Raw genomic sequence first — 14,923 nt, forward strand, 5'->3', positions numbered from 1 at the left:
GGTATGATATTTTCTTAATTTGCATCAAGGCAGAGCATGAGCCGGTACCAGTTCCAGTAGAAAAAGTAACTGAGACTGGATCCTCCAAACAAGAGTAAATATTTAATATAATCAGGAAAGAGTGGCCGAAAGTGTTCAATGACACAAGTAAGATTCAGAGTAGATTCTTCAAACTGCATAATTTGTTTAAAAAGCATAATTTTATAGTTGGATTTTGCGAGCTCTCTGAAGGGATCTTGTTCATTTTGAGAATCACTATATCCACAATTCTTGGCACAGTGTCTGTCCTATGGTATGTGCTATGATCCAAATGTATGTATTCTCTCAAAACTCATGTTGAAATCCTAACCCACAAAGTGATAATATTAGAAGGAGGGGCCTTTGGGCAGTAGTTATGCCATGAGGGCAGAAACCTCATAACTAGGATTAGTGTCCTTATAAAAGAAACCCAAGGGAGTTTATTCAACCCTTCTGCCATGTTAGGATTCGGCAAAAAGATGGCTACCTGTAAATCAATAAGCAGGTCCTCACCAGACACTACATTTGCCAGAGCCTTAATCTTAGCCTTCCCACCTCCAGAACTGTAAGAAATAAATTTTTTGTTGTTTATAAGTCACCCAGTTTATGATATTTTGTTATAGCAGTCTGAACAGACTAAGACAGTATATGCTTAATAAGCATTAGTTTACTGAATGAATGAATTCTCGCATTGCTTCACCACCAACAATCAAGATCTCGGTAGCTGGTTTAAACCCCTCACTCCCAATCATGATTTTCATATAACAAAGTCAACTCAGTTAAATCAACTCAATAAGGTATATACATTTAATGAAATTAAAGAAGTTATATCTGTAACATTTATAAACATCAAGAGTAATGTAGAAGAAAAGTCCAGAGATCCTTAAAAATTTAAATCTCTCTGGCCTGACATTAACAGCTAAGGCAGGAACAGAAAACCAAACACCACATGTTCTCACTTAGGAATGGGAGCTGAACAATGAGAACACATGGACACAGGGCGGGGAATAACACTCACTGGGGCCTGTTGGGGGAGGATGGGGTGGGGGTGGGGAAGAGCATTAGGTAAAAGGGCTAATACATGCTGTACTGTACTTAATACCTAGGTGATGGGTTGATAGGTGCAGCAAATCACCATGGCACACATTTACCTGTGTAACAAACCTGCACATCCTGTACATGTACCCAGGAACTTAAAAAATAGTAATAATTTTTTTAAAAACAGCTATTCCCAATCAGAGCAGTTCAATTCCATACTATTATTATTATTATTATTTCGAGATGGAGTCTCACTGTCACCTAGGCTGGAGTGTGGTGGCACAATCTCAGCTCACTGCAATCTCTGCCTCCTGGGTTCGAGTGATCCTCTCACTTCAGTCTCCTGAGTAGCTGGCATTACAGGTGTGCACCACCATGCCTGGCTAATTTTTGTATTTTTAGTAGAGATGGAGTTTCACCATTTTGGCCAGGCTGGTCTTGAATTTCTGACCTCATGTGATCCTCCTGCCTCCACACCCAAAGTGCTAGGATTACAGGCTTGAGCCACTGCGCCCAGCCACCATAGTTTTTTTTTTTTTTTTTTTGACAAATTTGCTGTATTCTAGACATGGCATTAGCTTCTGAGAATATTAATTTATTAAGATCTGACCCATTACATGACTTCACAGGAGTTCAGAGTCCACTGAGTGAGATCACACACAGAGAGAGACAACTAGGATGAAGGGTGATAAACATGAACAATACGAACTTGCACAGGTAACTAGAAAAGAACAAATGAAGATGCCTGCCAACTAGGAGTATCAGGGGAAGGCTTTCCAAGTGAAACAGGGCTGCGCCAGTCTTCATGAGTTGTATGAATAAGTCAGTAATATAGGGGAAGCACCTTCCAGAAAGAGCAAACCCATTGAGGCTTGGTGTGAGGAATAAGAAGTGTTCAACATGACTGGGGATTCAAGTACAAAGGTATAAAGGAAATGTGGTGAACTGACTGGAAAGATGAGAATTTTTTTTTAACAGTTACTTTTCCCAATAGTAGAATTAACTAGACAGGAATAGAAATAGAAGTTTTTTTTTATGTTCCTTAAGAATGAAAACTATACATTTTTTAGGAATTATAAGAACAAGGAAAATGTGACTCAAAGGCAGAAAATGATAGAATTTTATTAAAGGGCAGAAAACAAGATCTGGCTAAATTGAACTAAGTACTCTACTATGCTATACCATATGCTATATTCTTGAATGGGAGAAGTAATACCATAAAAACTATTGATTCTTCTTAAATTAATAAACACATTGAGTGAAAATACAAGTGGAAGAAGGAAAAATGGAAGACAAACTGGAAATAGCCCAAATTTTCATCAGTGGAAGACTGGGTACATTGTGATACATAGTCATTGCAGAAAAATAACATAGTTAAAAGAATGAATCACATCTATAACATTTGACCTGGATACTTTTATATAATGTAATACATTTTTAAATGAGTAAAACAGATACTAAGTACATATAAAGGGACTCCATTTTTTTCTGAATATTAATCAAGAAAATTCTATATATTTGTATCTTTGTTTACATAAGATTGTATGAGCCATACTAGCTGTTGACTTGGGTTATCAGGTTTGGGTAAACAGTTTAGTGGTTAAAAAAAAAAAATGCATAAGACTTGGCGGGGCACAGTGACTCACATCTGTAATCCCAGCACTTTGGGAATCTGAGGCAGGCAGATCACTTGAGGTCAGGAGTTCGAGACACTGGCCAACATGGTGAAACCTTGTCTCTATAAAAAGCTACAAAAATTAGCCAGGCATGGTGGCGCACGCCTGTAGTACCAGCTACTCAGGAGGCTGAGGCAGGAGAACTACTTGAACCTGGGAGGTGGAGGTTGCAGTGAAGTGAGATCACACTACTGTTCTAAGCCTGGGCAATGAGAGCAAAACTCCATCTCAAAAAAAAAAAAAAAGTGTAAGACTTAGCAAAAACATGACCACAAAAAAGCAACATTTATAGACTATGGATGTAAAACTATATGTATGTGTGAGTGTGTACACGTGTGAATATACATACATTTTTGTCTGTATGTGCATATGTATATACATGCATATATGTGTATGTGTGTGTGCGTATGTATATACACAAGCTATTTTAACTGTTTTCAACAATATTGAATTACGTTAGAAAAATGCTAGTACTCTAGTGTACAAAGCAGGATGCGTTGTGCACATCCACATACAGGAATAGAAACAGATATATACACATACACACTACACACACCCCTATACCCACACCAAATATACATTGAGAGAGAGAGAGAGAGAGAGAGAGAGAGAGAGAAAATAATAACTAAGGTAGTTAATTCTGGCCACAAGGATTTTTAGATGACTCATACTTTCTTCCTTAGTTTTTTTTTTTTTTTTTTTTTGTATTGCTTAAAGTTTCACACAAATAGCATTTATTTACTGTATAATCATAAAAGGCAAAAACCTATTTTGATTTTAGGAAAACACAAAGCCTCCAAACCAAAAATCTCAACTTAGGAAATAGTGGGAAATCTGGGGAAGAAGTCAGCAGGACCAGGTCATGAGGGCCTTTTATGCAATGTCCAGGAGCTTGAACTTTACCTCGTGGTTCCTATATTTCCTCAAAACAAATGTGTGTGGACGCAGAAATGGAAATGCACAGCAGTGCACTGAGGTCACAGGAAAAATACAAAACAGTTTTTCTGAAGTACTAACTTCACTCAAAACTTCAGGAAACATTTTAAAAATGGTTTTAAACAAATATGACTAAATTTGACAAATTTAGTCAAATGCAAAATTTTCATTTTTAAAAGGAAATAATTTTAGACACTCCTAGCTGAAAAGTAAATGCTACTAAGAAACTTAATGTGGGGGTCGTAGAATGAAGCCAGACTTTTGTTCCCAAGCAGGAGACAGATGCAGATAAGCAGGAATGAGAACGAAGTAAGGGCTGAACCACAGAAGCTTCACATCATAAGTCATTATACTTCTCTGAGTGAACATCATAGAACTTATTTACAGTCTGGTCACGAAATGCCACTGATGTGAAAAGCAGCAAGTTGAAATGGCTCTAGACCAAGATTCCCAAGACCTCAAGAAATCACCAGAATTTGCCTCAGGTTCACAAAAAAGGTATTCCAAGGGAGTTCTCCAAGTAAGTAAACACTCATTATTGCTATAAGGCTTAGGTCACAAGACCTTGGCTGAGACGTCTGTCTCTGTGATCTGGTCTGCACCACATTGGAAGGGCCATGACTGATTTCTACCTAGCCATTCAAGGCTGAATGGAGGCTGAAGAACCTCTTGCTTGCTTTCCCATAGACTCACATCTGATAACAGCCCTCATCTTAGGCCCCAGAGGGCAAGAAGAGATTAAGAAGGATCAACCAAAGGTAAAGTACACCAAGAAAAGAGCAACTCTTTGGTTAGAATTTTAAGATAAAGAGAGACACGTAAAAGCTACTGTTGAGAAATAACAGAAGGAACAACATTTTATCCAATCAATAGATGGAACAAGAAGACAATAGAGGACCATCTCAACGTGTCAGAACTTCTATCCACAGACCTTAGGTAATAATAAATGTGCATTATTTTAAGCCACTAAGTTTTTGCTCATTTCTTTTGTAACAATATATAACTAGTACGCATGAATAGTAGAATCTAATATCAGCCATTGACTTCAATGAAGGAAAAAACAGATGTGAAAAAGAATACATGAAACAGTACATGAAAGAATGCATGTACATGGCAAACACTTGAATCCATGTATATGCCAGGCTTTCTTGTGTTGCACACCCAGACCAACCCTGTAGTTAAAGATAAGGCAGTAGAGAAACTGAAGAGTGACTGGGAGTAGTTAAAATGTTTTAAGCAGGAGTGGGGCATGATTTTTATTTTTAGACCATTTAGTCTGCTAGTTATGTCTGATGGATAGAAGTGAGCCTATCTCTGGTTCCATGTTCTTTATCCATCTGACATCTCTAATTTATGTAACATTCCAACTCCTCATTAATCCTGTGTTACTGCTGTTGGAAGTCCATCTATCCCCTCAAGAACAGAGCGTGAAATTCCTCTTTGAAAAATTTCTATTTATCATAATCTCAAATTTCTCCAATGTCATTTTCCATCTAAATTCCATGTGTGACTTAATCTCAAGTCTGTTCATCTGCCCCAGGTATCTGTTTGATGCCTGGATATGTATGAATTCTTTTCTTTTTTTTTTTAAATGGAGTCTTGCTCTGTCGCCCAGGCTGGAGTGCAGTGGTGCAATGTCAGCTCACTGCAAGCTCTGCCTACCAAGTTCAAGTGATTCTCCTCCCTCAGCCTCCCCAGTAGCTGGGATTACAGGCGTCTGGCACCTTGCCCAGCTAATTTTTTGTATTCTTGGTACAGATGGGTTTTCACCATGTTAGCCAGGCTGGTTTTGAACTCCTGACCTCAAGTGATCCACCCACCTCAGTCTCCCAAAGTGCTGGGATTACAGGCATGAGCCGCCGCACCCAACCTTAGACCTCATCCTACCCAGCTCATTTGTCTTTTAATCCTTTAGCTGAGGTTGTAGTTTTAACTTATTGCTGCCTGAACCTATTTCAATGCAAAAGCTCCAAAAGAACTCAGCCTCCAAAATTCTCTTGACTTGCTGCACTGAACCATATGTTAGTATTAATGAAATACAAGATTTGTTTCAGGATCCCAAGCCCAATGTTTTCAACAGTAGGCTTCCCAGTTTCCAAGGTTTACACAGGAGATTGGCAGTGTGTACATTCCCAGGATCAGTGGTTTTTATCCAGGAAGGAACCTCAGAATCACCAGGGGAATTTTAGCAACATACACACTGGTGTTCTCAGGAGCGAGGCTCAGGTATGTGGATGGAAACAATACTTCCCTTATCAAAAAGCTGCCACCACACCAGACATGAAAACTGCTCTTTAGTTATACAGCTTGACCTTACCTAGCAGTTCTCAATTTTGGATGGACATTCAAATCACAAGGGTAGTTGGTTTTTTTGCTTTGTTTTGTCGAGACGGAGTCTCACTCTGTCACCCAGGTTGGAGTGCAGTGGCGAGATCTCGGCTCACTGCGACCTCCGCTTCATAAACATAGTTTTAAACAGCACTAGTGCCTAAACCAAACTCCAGAGATCATGATCCCTAATCCTAACCCTACCCCGTGGTAATTATTCTGAGGTATGCCCTGGGTAATAAGAATTTTAGAAGGTACCCAGGTGATTCTAATGTTCAACCAGTCTGAGAACCATTCACAGACTTCATACAGATACTTTATTCCAAACTGCTGGGCTGGACCATGGCTAGAACAAGTAATAGAGATGAATGAGAGTTCCTATTTTCCATGGAAAGCCACTGCCCTCTTCTAAATGTGAAAAGAAGTTCTGGAGACCCCTATCTTGAGACGGAGTCTCGCTCTGTCGCCCAGGCTGGGGTGCAGTGGCCGGATCTCAGCTCACTGTAAGCTCCGCCTCCCGGGTTCACGCCATTCTCCTGCCTCAGCCTCCCGAGTAGCTGGGACTACAGGTGCCCGCCACCTCGCCCGGCTAGTTTGTTTTTTTTTTGTATTTTTTAGTAGAGACGGAGTTTCACTGTGTTAGCCAGGATGGTCTCGATCTCCTGACCTCGTGATCCACCCGTCTCGGCCTCCCAAAGTGTTAGGATTACAGGCTTGAGCCACCACGCCCGGCCAAGACCCCTATCTTAAGGTAGACAGAGGACAGATACACTGGAGAATGTTGAATGAAGCAGATAGGAGTCTAGGCTTTAGGCCACACCTTCCAAGACATACTACTCATGCCTGGTGACATATTACCAAACATACCCCCGGGCCAATAAACAAAGCAGGAGCAAATGTGTTTGTGTGTGTGTAACTTTCTACACAAAATACAGAAAAAAGTGATTCAATGTTCAGCATAAATAAAATACTGTGCTTTAGTATTGTTTTATTTCCAAGTACATCTTGGTGAGAATGCATTATTTTGAACTGGATAAAAGCCCCCCACTACTGAATCCCAGGTCTCTCTATGAAGCCTGAATAGAGGCACTGTAACTCTAACGGCCAAAGGGCTGGCCTGGAAATTCTCCCTTCAGCTGCAAAAAGAGAAAAAGAATAACCCCAGCAAACAACAAAACAAACAATGAGCAAACCACTACAACACAAAACCCTTGGGATGAGATGAGTACTAGACTGGGAAAGTGATAGCTCTGGTATTCAGATGTGTGTGTGTGTGTGAGAGAGAATGAGAGAGAGAGAGCACACAACAGCGCCCACAAGACCCTGTAGAGAGGAACCAAGTAGCTTATCTCCTTCCTTGGATTCCTCTATCTCATAGCCTAGAAGACATAGGGTGATCCTGGTCCCTGGTAGTGTAGGACAAAGTAGAGTAGGACTTGTGTTTTTAAAATACTTTTTAGACCTGATGTGGTGGCTCATCAACACTTTGGGAGGCCAAGGTGGGTGGATCACCTGAGGTCAGGAGTTCGAGACCAGCTTGGCCAACATGGTGAAATCCTGTCTCTACTAAAAATATAAAAATTAGCTGGGCATGGTAGCGGGTGCCTGTAATCCCAGCTACTCGGGAGGCTGAGGCAGGAGAATCGCTTGAACACAGGAGGCGGAGATTGCAGTGAGCCAAGATCATGCCATTGCACTCCAGCCTGGGTGACAAGAGGGAAACTCTGACTCAAAATTAATTAATTAATTAAAATAAAATACTTTTTATTTGGGGCTGGGAGCAGTGGTACATCCCTGTAATTCCAGCACTTTGGGAGGCCGAAGTGGGAGGATCACTTGGGGGCAGAAGTTTGAGACTAGCCATCTCTACAAAAAATTTAAAAATTAAAAATTAGCTGAGTGCAGTGGTGCACACCTGAAGTACCAGCTACTCATGAGACTGAGGCAGGGGGATTGCAGGAGCCCGGGAAGTTGAGGCTGCAGTGAGCAATGATCTGGCCACTGCACTACAGTCTGGGTGACAGAATAAGACGCTGTCTCTAAAAACAAAAAACAAACAAACAAACAAAAAACCCAAATCTTCTTATTTTAAAATAATTTCAAACATATAGAAAAATCAGAAAAGCAGTATAAAGAACACTCATATACTTTTTACCTAGATTGTTAACATGCCACATTTGCTTTTTCTCTACCTATCCATCTATTTATTTATATGTCTCTATATCTCTTTACATATACACTTACTGAAACATTTGAAAGTTACAGATATCATCTTCCTATATTACTCAATACCTTATCTTTAAATTCAAATTCAAACTTTACCAGCTGTCCCAATCATGTCTCTCACGACACTTTTTCCCCCTCAATCCAGGATCACAGACTGCGTTTGGTTGTTATCTCTTGAGTCTCTATAAACCTGGAACAATTTCCTGGCCTTTCTTTATCTTTCATGGTATGAATGACAATGAATTTTTAAAGGGTACAGGTTAGGTGTATTGTAGATTAGTTCAGTTTTAAAACTTCACAACAAAGTGCCAAAGATGTCTTGGCAGCAGAGCTCAAAACAGGTTGGAGATGCATAGGAGTCACAGAGAAGGGTCTGGTTCAAAGGCCAGTGATCATATCATTACAGCACTGCTCCATCTGGTGCCGGTCTGGAGACTTGGTAGCATGTCTATGGCTCTAAAGTGTGTGGAGAATGTTGAGAATTGCCTAGGGTGGCAGACTTACAGGAAGAAAGGTTGGTGTGAGGCCTGTCTAAAATTGAGTGTGGCTATAGAGTTATGGAAGGGTTTTAGGCCATGTCTGGGTAGAATCAAATTCAGTCATCAAGTAAGGGGTCTTTGGGAGGTGAGCTTAGGCTGTCTGGGCCCCTTCAAGGAGAGCAGATTTGACGGGGAAGGGCTCTCCTAGAAGAACCTAGTTTAGGTGAGCAAACCACGCAGGTTCATTCTCCACCTTACCCTAGCACTACCTAGGCTCAATGGTGGTTTTGACCTTTTCCCATCCCTGCAATTACTCCATAAAGGGAATGTGCAAGGGAGAGGGGAGGAAAGAAATGTTGAGTTCTGCCTGATGCTTCACTGTTTCATTCCCAGATTTAGTTGAAACCAACCCACCTCCTATACTTCATGCTCTTTAAGCTCCTGGTCCTGAATACCGTATTATTTACATAATATGGAAAATTTTTTATTACCTTTGATCTTTTTGCATACAATCTTCCTGGACCCCCTGGATCCCCTCCTTCTCTTGGTGACCTTTTCCTTCTCCAAAACATGGCTCAGCAGTTATTACCTCTGCAGCAGTGGTTCTTCCAGGAGTTGCTTGCTGCTTTTTTCTTCTCTCAGCCATAACACATTTTCTTATCTTGTTACAGCATTTAGAATGTAACGTTTTGTTTTGTTTTTAAAACACATCTTGGCTTTCTGGAAACTTATATAGAAAATAATTTTTTTCCCCTCAATAGATATATGGCTAGAGTCCAGCCTAATGTCTGCCATAGAGAAGCCTAATGTCCAGCCTAATGTCAATAAATGTTTCTTGTGGGCATAAATGAATACATTTTAAAATAATGGAGTGTTTAGGTAAAATTAGGATTATTAGCTTGAGTCATTTAAAATCATCCATAAGAATCAGATCAAATGTACATGTCTTTAATATTGGTGAAACAAGTAGTTATGCTGTCTTAAAGGCAAAACGATATTCTCATAGCCACCAGAAATACAAGAGTGCCATCTATTGGTAAACCTGTTAGCAGACAGAGAAGACACTGAGATGCCATGTAAAATATACTTGATAATGTGCCTCTTATGTAGGTTATGTAAAATGTAGAAGATAGATGGAAACAAAACTGAGAGACATGGTTACAGCATTTACCAGGAAAATTGGAAAATATTTTATCCTAATAATTCATGCAAAATGTAATGATATTTTTTAATGCAGAAGAAAACAGTGTAACAAAAAGCATTATAATTATGGCAAATTGTTGACTGCTTTTTCCACCCCTGCCCTTTCCACCCAGAGTAGGAATGAAATAAGGATGTCAGTTATCACACTTTATGTTCAATATTGTATGGGAGATGCTAGCCAGTGTACTATGGAAAGAAAAATAAATGTTAATGTTAGATGTTGATGGTGTAAATATTTCAATTGAAAGGCAAAGATTGTTAGAATCTATTTAAAAATGCAAGAACCAAACATATTTGTTAGAAGAGAAACATCTTAAATATAAAAACACGGATAACTTGAAAATAAACATATTAAAATATATATACTATGCAAACAGAAAGCATAAAAAGACTAAAATGACTATAATAATAACAGCTAAAGTAGAGTTTAAGACAGAGGGTGTTACTAGAGACAGAGTGATATTTTGTATTGTTAAAGGAGTCATTACCCAGCCTGGCCAACATAGAAAAAACCCATCTCTAATAAAAGTACAAAAATTAACCAGTCGTGGTTTCATGTGCCTGTAATCCCAGCTACTTGGGAGGCTGAGGCATGAGAATTGCTTGAACCCAGGAGGCAGAGGTTGCAGTAAGCCAAGATCACACCGCCGCATGCCACCCTGGGTTACAGAGTGAGACTCTGTCTCAAAAAAAAAAAAAAAAAAAAAAAAAAAAAAAATGCTGAGGCAGGCGGATCACCTAAGGTCGGAGGTTCAAAACCAGCCTGGCCAACATGGTGAAACTATGTCTCTACTAAAAATACAAAAATTAGCTGGGCATGCTGGCACATGCCTGTAATCCCAGCTACTTGGAGGCTGAGTCAGGTCAGGAGACTCGCTTGAACCCAGGAGGTGGAGGTTGCAGTGAACCAAGATTGTACCACCATACTCCAGCCTGGGCAACAGAGTGAGACTCTGTCTCAGAAAAACAACAACAACAACAACAAAAAAGGGTCAATTCATCAGAAAAACATAATAATCATAAATGTATGATTCTAACAGCAGAGTTTCAAAATACATAAAAAAATTTTAAAATACATAGCAAAATGTCATAACAGAGTTTCAAAATACATAGAGTAAAAATGGAAAAAAAAGAAAAAATAGACAGTTCTACAATCATATTTGGAGAGTTTAACACCCTTTTTTTGGTAATGATGCAATAACTAGACAAAATATCAGTAAAGACACAGAAGATCTGAACAATCCTATCTATTATCTTGAGCTAATTGATTTATACAACATTATACCCAATATCTGCATGCACATTTTGCTCAAGTACACATGATATATACATCATGATAGATCATATTCACTTTTTTCTTTTATTTTTAGTTGACATGTAAAAATGGTACATATTTACGGGAAAAGAGTGATATTTTATATGTGTACACAATGTGTAATAATCAAATCAGGGTAATTAGTATATCCATCACCTTAAACATTTATCATTTCTTTTGTTGTGAGTATTCCAGATTCTCTTCTAGCTTTTTGAAAATATACAATAAATTAGAGTTAACCAGATGCACCCTACAATGGTGCAGAACACCAGAACTCATTTCTACCATCTAGCTGTAATTTTGTCACCATTAACCAACCTCTCCCTAGCCTCCCCTCCTTGCTACCCTTCCCAGCTTCCAGCACCCACAATTCTATTTTCTAAATCCATGAGCTAAAATGTTTTTTCTCAACTTTCACATATGAGTGATAACATGTAATATTTATCTTTCCAATCCTAGCTTAGCTTACTTAACATAATGTTCTCCAGGTTCATCTACATTGCAACAAATGACAAGATTGCATTCTTCTCATGGCCAAATAGTATTTCATTGTGTATATATGCCACATTTTCTATCCATTTATCTGTTAATGAACATTTAGGGTTGACTCTATATATCAGCTCTTGTGAAGAGTGATGCAATAAACATGGGGATGTAGGTACCTCTTTGTATACTGATTTCCTTTCCTTTGGATAAATACCCAGTAGCAGAATTTCTGCCTCATCTGGCAGATCTATTTTTAGGTTTCTGAGAAACCTCTGTTGTCAGTGGGCTGGTTCAGATTCTTGAATTCCCTGCACAAAAGAATTTGAAAGCCAGTCGAAAGTAAAAGTAGGCAAAGGGGTTTTATTGCAAAGTGAAAGTACATTCTGATAGCAGAGTCAGAGTCGGCTACTTCAGCAACAATTGACACTGAAGAAACTCCCGTTATGGGAGTCCTACATGATTATCCATGAGGGGGTGGGAATGGGCATTGTTGTTAAACACGTTTTGGGTGGTCTCTTGAATGTGCATGCAGTATTGCCGTACATGCTAGTACATGCATCACATGTATTATTAGCATTTTAATTCTCTACCCAAGGATGTGTTTCTTACTATTAAAATGAGTATATGTCAACCTGAGAACACAGCTTGTGGGTTTCTGCACTTGTACGAACTTAGGGATTTTCCCTCCTGCTCTTCTACCTCCTTGATTGAGGATATTGTAACCACTAGCCCCAGATGCAGTTTGTGTAATGTTGAGATTTGTTCTCTCTATCAATTTGACAAGTTTCTTGTTTCCTTTCAAGGGAGGCTATGACCACCCTATGTAACCTACCTCACTTCCATACTATTTTCCATAATGGCTATGCTAATTGACATTTCCACCAGTAGGGTATAAGAGTCCCCTCTTCTCTACATCCTCACACCAGCATTTGTTATTATTATTTTTTTGACAATAGTCATTCTAACTGGGGTGAGATGATACCTTATTGTGGTTTTGATTTGCATTTCCCTGATGATCAGTTATTGATATGGTTTGGCTGTGTCTCCACCCAAATCTCATCTTGAATTCTAACTTCCACAATTCCCATGTGTCCTGGGAGGAACCCGGTGGGAGGTGACTGAATTATGGGGTGCGTCTTTCCTACGCTGTTCTTGTGATAGTGAATGCATCTCATGAGATCTGAAGGTTTTAAAAACGGGAGTTTCCCTGCACAAGCTCTCTCTTTGCCTGCTGCCATCCATGTAAGATGTGATTTGCTCCTCCTTGCCTTCCACCATGATTGTGAGATCTCTCCAGCCATGTGGAACTGTACTTTCTCTTATAAAGTCCCCATCTTGGGTAAGTCTTTATTAGCAGCTTGAAAACAACTAATACAGTGATGTTGAGCATTCTTTCATATATTTGTTGGCCAACTGTATGCCTTCTTTTGAGAAATGTCTGTTTAGTTCACTTGCCCACTTTTTAAATAAATTATTGGTTGTGCACGGGTGGCTCATGCCTGTAATCCCAGCACTTTGGGTGGCTGAGGCAGGAGAACTGCTTGGGACTAGGAGTTTGGGACAAACCTGGGCAACACAGAAAGGCCTTGTCTCTAAAAAAATGAAAATAATAAAAATAAATGAATTATTATATCTGACTACAGTAGAAATAAATTTGAAATCAATAAAAATAAGAAATGTAGAGAAAAAACACAGGTATTCAGAAATTAAACAGCATGGTTCTAATTAATCCATCTCTCCAAACAAATCACAAAAAGTTGCAAAATACATTGTACTATATAATAATGAAAATAAAGCATATCAAAATTCATGGGATGCAACTGAAACAGTGTGTAGAGAGAAACCTGTAACTTAAATTGCTTATAGTAGAAAACAAATAAAGTCTAAAATCAAAGTCCAGATTCTACAAAGGTGGTATGTCTAATAAGAGATACTTGTGTTCTCCCAGTAAGACTGAGATCCCAAAGGATGATGAAAGTAAACTATAAGTAATCCCCTCCTACTCTCTGGAAACTGCTAGAATATTTGCTCTGCTTCTCAGCAGAGCAAGGGATGTGAGAGAGGCAGGGAGAGACAGAGAGGCAGAGAGAGATCATCAATCCTGGTAAGTTGTAACCATAAGCCAACTTTTATATAGATTTAGGCTAAAAAAATAAAAAGTCTTAGCTAGCCACAGAGGCTCATACCTGTAATCCCAGCACTTTGGGAGACCAAGGTGGGAGGATCACTTGAGCCCAGGAGTTTGAGACCAGCCTGGGCAACAAAGTGAGCCCCATCTCTAAAATACTTTTTATAAAAAAAAATTTATAAAATTAGGCATGGTGGCACACACTGTGGTCCTAGCTACACAGAATGCTGAGGCAGAAGGATTGCTTGAGCTCAGTAGGTTGAGGCTGCAGTGAGCCATGTTCCCACCACTGCACTCCAGCCTGGGTGACAGAGCAGTACCCTGTGTAAAAAAAAAAAAAAAAAAAAAATCTTGATTCATGAATTGAGTTTAAGGTAATACTTGACTGGTGGTACCCCAGCTTCCTGGCAAAAGCAGACACAAACATCCTCTAGAAGAATGAACATCCCAGTCTTCAGTGACCCATAAGTAATTTTACCAGAACAATGAAGAAGTTACTGGCAAAATTATCAAATACACAAAATGGACTGGAGGAAGCGTAGCAAGAATAAATGAAGAGGAGCTGGGTGCTGTGGCTAACACCTGTAATCCCAGCACTTTGGGAGGCTGAGGTCAGGCGTTTGAGACCAGCCTGGCCAACACGGCAAAATGCCGTCTCTACTAAAAATATAATAATTAGCCGGGCATGGTGGCATGTGACTGTAGTCCCAGCTACTCGGGACGCTGAGGCAGGAGAATCGCTTGAACCCAAGTGGTGGAGGTTGCAGTGAGCCTAGATGGTGCCACTGCATTCCAGCCTGGGCAACAGAGCCAGACTCTGTGTCAAAAATAAATAAATAAATAATAAATAAATAAATAAATAAATAGGAACCAGTTAGGAGGTTTCAATAAATAAGGTTAAAAGTGATGGTGTTGATGGAACGTATCTCAAAATAATAAGAGCTCTTTATGACAAACTCACAGCCAATATCATACTGAATGGGCAAAAACTGGAAGCATTCCCTTTGAAAACTGGCACAAGACAGGGATGCCCTCTCTCACCACTCCTATTCAACATAGTGTTGGAAGTTCTGGCTAGGGCAATCAGGCA

Source organism: Rhinopithecus bieti, unplaced genomic scaffold (genome assembly GCF_001698545.2).
Source record: "Rhinopithecus bieti isolate Rb0 unplaced genomic scaffold, ASM169854v2 scaffold_32760, whole genome shotgun sequence".
Taxonomy (NCBI): Eukaryota; Metazoa; Chordata; class Mammalia; order Primates; family Cercopithecidae; genus Rhinopithecus; species Rhinopithecus bieti.